Raw genomic sequence first — 7,337 nt, 5'->3', positions numbered from 1 at the left:
CTACTACTACTACTACTACTACTACTACTACTACTACTACTACTACTACTACTACTACTACTACTACTACTGCTACTAATTCAACTACTACTACTACTACTACTACTACTACTGCTACTACTACTACTACTACTACTACTACTACTACTACTACTACTACTACTACTACTACTACTACTACTACTACTACTACTACTACTACTACTACTACGACTTCTTCTACAACAATTACTACAGCTACTTTTACTTATAATCTGTTGTTTTATTCTTTATTATATGTGACTAAATGTGAACAAATGACCGGTAACGTGTATTTTCTTTCAGTAATAATGTTTAACAGATTGTTTTGATAAATTTTGTCTTTCGATCTTATTAGATGAAACAAGAATTTCTCATTATTATTATTATTTTTTATTTATTATTTTCTATATTTTAATTATTATTATTACTATTACTATTATTATTATTATTATTATTATTATTATTATTATTATTATTATTATTATTATTATTATTGTTATTATTATTATTATTATTATTATTATTAAAATTATATACCATATTATTATAACGTTATTTTTATGTTTAAGCGTTCAAAATCTCTGGCCTATCGTATTTGCAATAATCACTTTTAATAATATTGTTTAACTTTCTTTAGGGTATGGAGTACTTTTAATTAGTTTACGATCTTGATTGCAGCTCTGTATGACTACATATCGGCTGCCAACAACCATTATGGAACAATATCAGTAGTAGGACCAGCTTTTGTGAACAGGGAGGTAACACTGAAAGCGACACCGTTCTATCCTTGGGGATGTCAAGTACAATGGAAATACATTATTGACGGTCATAAACAAGTTCAAACAATGAATGCTGAATTTGCTACAAGGTATTCCAAGGATGGGTCATTCTTTTTGAAATGGAAGGCTACAGTTGCATACAACAAATCTCTTTTCTACGCCAGATGTTCAACCAACACAACGATTACAACAAGCATTGTATCTTTAAATATGACAGGTAAAATATCGAAACAAATATTTAAGTCGGTTACCAAAATGATGATATGCATATTAATACGGATATAAAGACAGTATGTTGCATTTCTGTTTCCTCCATTTGTTGTTATCTGGGAGTTTACTCATTCAAACATTCAAACACATGCATGGTAGGTTATTTTCCACATGGCCTGTCTATGTACTTGATATATTTTACTACCATTTTCTTAAAGTACAAGAAAATGTTAAGCCATATGCAAAGAAACTAAGATTTTTGTCGAACTAATTAGTTCAAATAAATTAACTTCTAAATCAATAATTATTTACAAATAAATTAATAAACATATATTTCTTGTATTTAATATACAGATATTGTTGGACAATGTGGAACTCTCGTGCTATTAAACCCAGTTGTTCAAGGCGCGGATGTCAAATTAGGTTACTTTCCGTCAGACCTTTCTATATGGTACGAAACATTCCTTACACGAACATGGAAGAGAAACAACAAAGAGATACAGTTGCGCGAAGGTTATTTCATAGAGGAAACAGTATCTGCATATCAGTACACATTAACGGTACTCAACTTTGATAAAAAATATGAGGGCTCATATATTTTAGAGTGCAATTCAGCAGAAACCACGAACTGTGTGCAGCTTTATATTCCAGGTACCTGCTTTGTACTTCTCTCATTAATCAAACATTTTATTATTACAATTATTTCATGTTTATTATGTTCACGTCTGATGGAAGTAAAATATGATTCATAAAGGTGTTAGGAAATAAGTATGTAAAATGTAAAATACCTTTTTATAAAACGGATACATTTAATATATTATGCTAACTGATTTAAATGATTTTTATTGTTTTTTAGAGCGACCGAGTTATCCAGTTCTCGGTCCAAAGTCCCCTGACTTTAATACAACACAATGCATTTATGTTTATCGAGGCTCCGACTTGTATTGCAATACTGAAAATGGAGCTAACCCCGTTCAGGTCGTACTTAGGCTGGACCAGAATTCATTTGTTCTTGCTGAAAGCGAAGAGATCAAAGGGTTGTACAGATTCCCTAATGTTCATAAACGAATGGCTGGTCTTTCTAGACAGAATGTGACATGCCTTGTGTCAAATGCAGCCCTTGAAACACCCTACGAGGTTCATGGCATTCTCTGTAACGTAGGTAAGCAAATAGGAGAAACATAATAACAATCTATGAATCGTGTTTTTTGTGGTGGTTAAACTATTTGGATCTTGCATAATAATGAATGTTAGTGCATCATTAGGCTTCAATTCCAGAGAAAGGTACCCCGCCCGTGATAACAGTTCCTGAATTCCTTGATGGCGAAAGATCGACAACAATCTGTGAAGTGACTAATGCTATCCCAGCACCGGCAATAGAAATACGCGTTGGCACATTTTTGCTAGCTGAAGTTAAACAAGCCGATTCATTTAATAGATCTTCTCATACGTTTACAAGTCGTGCAAAGGCGACAAAGACTTCTAAAACGTGGAATGGAAAAGAAATGTGTTGCACCAGGGATAGTAAACATGATTTTCGTTTACCAAAAATGTCAATATGCGTAAATATCAGTATAAAATGTAAGTTTAACTCAAAGCGATTGACGATTATTGTTAAATTTTAAGAAGGGAATATATGAGAAGAAAACCTAAACTCAGTATAAATACATTTCTCATAGTAAATGTTTGTATTATTGAACTATGAATTCAACATTGTTTTGTTTGGTTAGTGTGTAATTTTGAAATCTAAACATTATATGTTTGTATTTTCTGAATTGAAAACGGTAACATTTGAATTTTATACTTATATTGATGAGTTTGTTCTAATTTGTTTTCAGATCCCCCGTCGGATCTTTCCATATTCGTCAACAAAACACATGAATATAGCAACAATGTTTCTGTATGTTTCTTAATCATGTCTTGTGAAACAGATGCATCGAATCCGCCTTGCACAATTGAATGGGCAAGCGACAACGATATTTTAAGAAATGTACAAATAAACAACTGGACAACTAAAGAAAGTGGTAGTTACCGTTCTTTTTCCAACGTGCTCTTTAATGTCAGTAAAGACATGGCTGGTGGAACTATTACATGTTCAACAAGATGCGATCATTTCCCATCGCATTTAAATGCAAGCTATGAAATATCGGTTTCGGGTACGTACTCGATCTGATACATTTTCTCTAGTTTCGTTAACACTCTCAATCAAACCAAAACTGCTATTTCATGTAATTTCTTCTTTCAAAGGAATCTTACGGAATAACCATAATTGTGCTCTCCGCTTATTTGAAGAGATTTATCAGTGAAATTAAATCAAAATGATATCTCACTATTTCATACAGAAAAAATAACATTCTGAATGAGATTAATGTGTTCCTATTTTGCCCGTTGTTTCTTCCAAATCAATCGTCAGTGCTCATAGGGCTATCACACAATTTCAACGCAGGCATTCCGGAATGACGTTACTGTCCGTATTGTATTTCTATTTTATTATGTTTTGTAAGAGAGATAAAATGTTATGCTCTTTCTTAATTATGATTCGCACAATATATAATATATATTTTCATGTTGGCCCTTGTCCTTTTTATAAATAAGTCTTCAAGGAGCACACTATAGGTTGGTGTGTTTTTTTCGACGCAATATAATGCTAAACTTATTTGTCAAACAAAACAAGGCATATGATTTGGATATTTTGGCGTTTTTTAAGTGAGGAATTTGTGACCACGTAGCTATAAATTATATGGTTTTATTTGCTATGATCATTAAAGTCAAGTGAGTCAAACATAACAAAACATTATAACTTAAAAAGGCAGCAACTTAAAATGTGGCCCTTTAAAGACTTTAAGCCTAACTTAAAATAGTGAAATGTCAAGCGAAAAAAATACGGACTGTTTCTATTTATTTCTAACTCTAACGATATTATAAGTCATTGCAGTGGACCAAATAATCCGTTAACGCCATTGCGCCAGAGAACTGAACTTTACTATATTCAATGTTTAAATTAATGAGAGTATTTAGGGAGCGAAAATCCTTACTTCCGATTATAAACAAGATACAGTGTCCACAGAAAACGCCTGTTCTAATAAATACTTTGCTGACAAGAAATCGGGATGTTGAAGAAAATGACTGATTGTCATGATCATGTGGTTGACTTCCTTAAATAGTTTATTTCTAATTAAATTGCAAGTTTAAAAGATACTCGGTCCACCAGAAATGCAGGCGTAGAACTATAACAGACATAATGTAAAACCGATAAATGTTTAAGAATTAACACTTATTAGTATTATACATGTTCAAGATGACTAATATTAAGTTCTTGTTACAAATGGATAAAACACACTGTATAAGAAAATCCTAATCATGTTAAAATACATTCCGGAAGGCAAATCCTTCCAAAGAAAAATATACATCCATAATTCGAAAAGTAGTGTAGGAATGTATCAGGAAGTAGCACAGTTAAGGGAGTACACGGTATAGAGAAAAGAACAGTTAGTATACATATTAATGTAGATTAAACTAAATTCTGGTTATAAGTGGGTATAACACATTCAATAAAAGACTGCATCTCCGGCCTTTATGATTTCTAAGTTATATCTATTATCTCCAACTACGATACAATAGAGAACTTAATGTCTCTTGAAATACTGGTATAGTAAATGTTATCTAATTGCAGAATCAACTAACAACTCTGCACCACAGGTAACCCAACAGTGGCATATGTCGGTCATTTACGCAGTAGCTGGAACAATTTTACTTCTACTTATAGCAACGTTGACCTTTCGTCTATTTAGGCGATGCAAACCTCATGGTAATTATGTAGATACTTTTATTGGAAATAAGACATTCATAAGTCTTCATTATAATAAATTTTGAAAAAGATATAGTAAGTTTTATTATATATGTCAAGAAAATCAGTAGGGAAGGGAAACATGTTAACACGAAATTGTATAAACCAATTTTATTAACTCGATGATACAATGGAAGCTATGGAAACATGCTTAGAAGCCAAAAATATACTGTTATATTGTAATGGCACAAGGCTCGAAAGTAATCTTCAAAAAAACACTCCGTAAATGTTAATTCAGAGCAATCTGCTGAAGTATTTACAAATGTTATAATGTCATACTTGAACATTTGTTACATGTATAACTTCGCTAAATTAAAATAGAAAAGTCAAGTGCATGAGCTGTTGACGTTCACACGAGTGCAATGACATTCAGATAGGTGAAAGAATAACGTCGTGTCCTTCGTAATTAAATCATAGTTATCTTGTTGTAACATTTGACACAGTTTATGCAACGCTTCTACGCCAAAGGACAAGCGCAGTTAGAGAGCCAGTTACACATGTGTATGATACTGTCCAGTCTAATCTTGAGCCAACTGCCTTTTACAATCTGGTAAGATTTCTTTATATCGGTGAAATGTAATATCTTCTAGACTAAGAAGCGTATGTTGTGTCTACTCCAAGATTATTTCGATGTTTGAAGCCGTGTAATATTACGGTATTAAAAATTAGTTTAAACGATCTATTTGGTCCATCTATAATTGATATTAGTTCACACAAATAAAATACTCAATAATCGTATTCCTAAACTTTTAAAAATGAATTTGCAATGTTACTGGTAGTTTTATCCTCTTATGTTTATTTTTATACAATGATGAACTATTAATGTTGGAAGAGAGGAGGGTCAGCAAGTGCTTTCGAGATCACAAACGCACCTCAACATTTGGAGATGGAAGAAAACAAATATTCATATGAAAATGAATATCATTATGAATATGTGGACACACCATCCGATCACAGAGACAGTCAGACAAACGGGCCGGATGCAAATTATATTCACGCTCTATGAAACTATTTGTGAGTAAAACATTTTGCTATATAGTCATATTTATATTTTTCGTAAATCCTATAATCATACTTGTTACGCTAACCGTTTCAAGGCGTTTTTTGTTTATATTATATATTGAGGATGTACTTATTTTTGCTGTATTAGTTTGCAGAATAAACGTGTATATGTAAACCAAGTTTATACTTATGCAAATAAGATTGCACACATAATGACTAATTCCCCACATAAACTCGTCGCCGCGGATATACGTTAACCAATATAAAACTGGTTTAACTACAATGCATATGCTATTTTTTTCAGCTCGATTGCAAAGACAGCTTTAGCTGTTACCCATCACATTCCTGATTATAAACCAGTTGTCCTTGTTGACAGACAAATTATCTCATCCTGCCCCTGGTAAAACACAAAAAACACGACGTCTAGGATAGATTTGGACACCTCAATCGTTAAACCATTTTCATTCTGTTGTTTTCTCAGTAATTAATATCAAAATTAGTTTATACGAAGCTGTACTGAGAATAACAACCTTGAAAATGATTCAGATAAGATAAAACATTTGACATGGTTGAGTATCTTCGGAAATTGACTTAACACTCTAAAGCTGCATATTTAAAATGAATGCATGAATGAATGAATGATTGAAATACATTTTTTTATTCTTTTCGGAAAGATACGTGAGGAGGTGACGGAATTGTAGTGAGGTTTAAGTGTACTTGTACGCAAAACAATCATGCTTTTATTGCATTTGCTTCCTCCTTTTTTGTACTATTATCATATCATTGTTAATTTATTTCCCATATGAGTGCACAGTTTCGCAAACTGTTCTTAGATGCGTTTTATTAGTTAGATGTATATATACTATTGAATTGTACCTTTGATGAATCAGGAGGCCGTTTTAATATATATCTCAGTCGATTTCGGTCGTAAATTGAAATTATGTTGTGAGTGAATTCAACTTACTCCAGCATTGAAAATGAACACGAAGTTTAGGTAATTGATGCACCGACATTTATGTTTATTCAGAAGTATATTACTTAAGGTTTATAATAAGTGTACCTTTCTGTTGATTTATTGTTTTCAAGCGGATGCGGTCTTTTAATATGCCTATACGGTTAATTGTGTAATGTTAAGACAAGTTTGATCTTTAAGATACTGAAAGCTGGTTTCCATATAGTAACATATATTTTCCTTGTCTGTTCTGATGCGGTATCCAAAACATTTATTTATAGACTTTATTCGATAATAATTGTTCAATGAAAACTATTTTACATATATTTCCATCTCTATTATAAAACAAAATGTAATAAAAATAATGTTTTGAATTGTTTTTTTCTTTTGTATTATGCTGATTTTTTATGTTAAACATAATTGTTTGCCAAATTTGTCATTTAAGCGCACCTTTGCACGAAATAAAATTTACTTAAGCGTCTGCATTTCTTCGCTTATTATATGAGTTGTAATTGTGAGCTTAAGG

General features: G+C 31.9%; 1 long non-coding RNA gene across 1 annotated transcript; it reads left to right on the top strand.

Annotated features, from left to right (window-relative positions):
- The first annotated feature begins 5,308 nt into the window (after positions 1-5,308).
- LOC128233814 (uncharacterized) lies at positions 5,309-7,100 on the top strand. The gene is made up of 3 exons (XR_008260785.1): positions 5,309-5,407; positions 5,690-5,871; positions 6,164-7,100. It is a non-coding gene; the product is annotated as an uncharacterized LOC128233814 (long non-coding RNA).
- Positions 7,101-7,337: the final 237 nt, after the last annotated feature.

Source organism: Mya arenaria, chromosome 5, assembly GCF_026914265.1.
Source record: "Mya arenaria isolate MELC-2E11 chromosome 5, ASM2691426v1".
NCBI lineage: Eukaryota > Metazoa > Mollusca > Bivalvia > Myida > Myidae > Mya > Mya arenaria.
The sequence above is the reverse complement of the archived record's forward strand: the minus strand, read 5'-3'. Positions and strand labels throughout refer to the sequence as shown.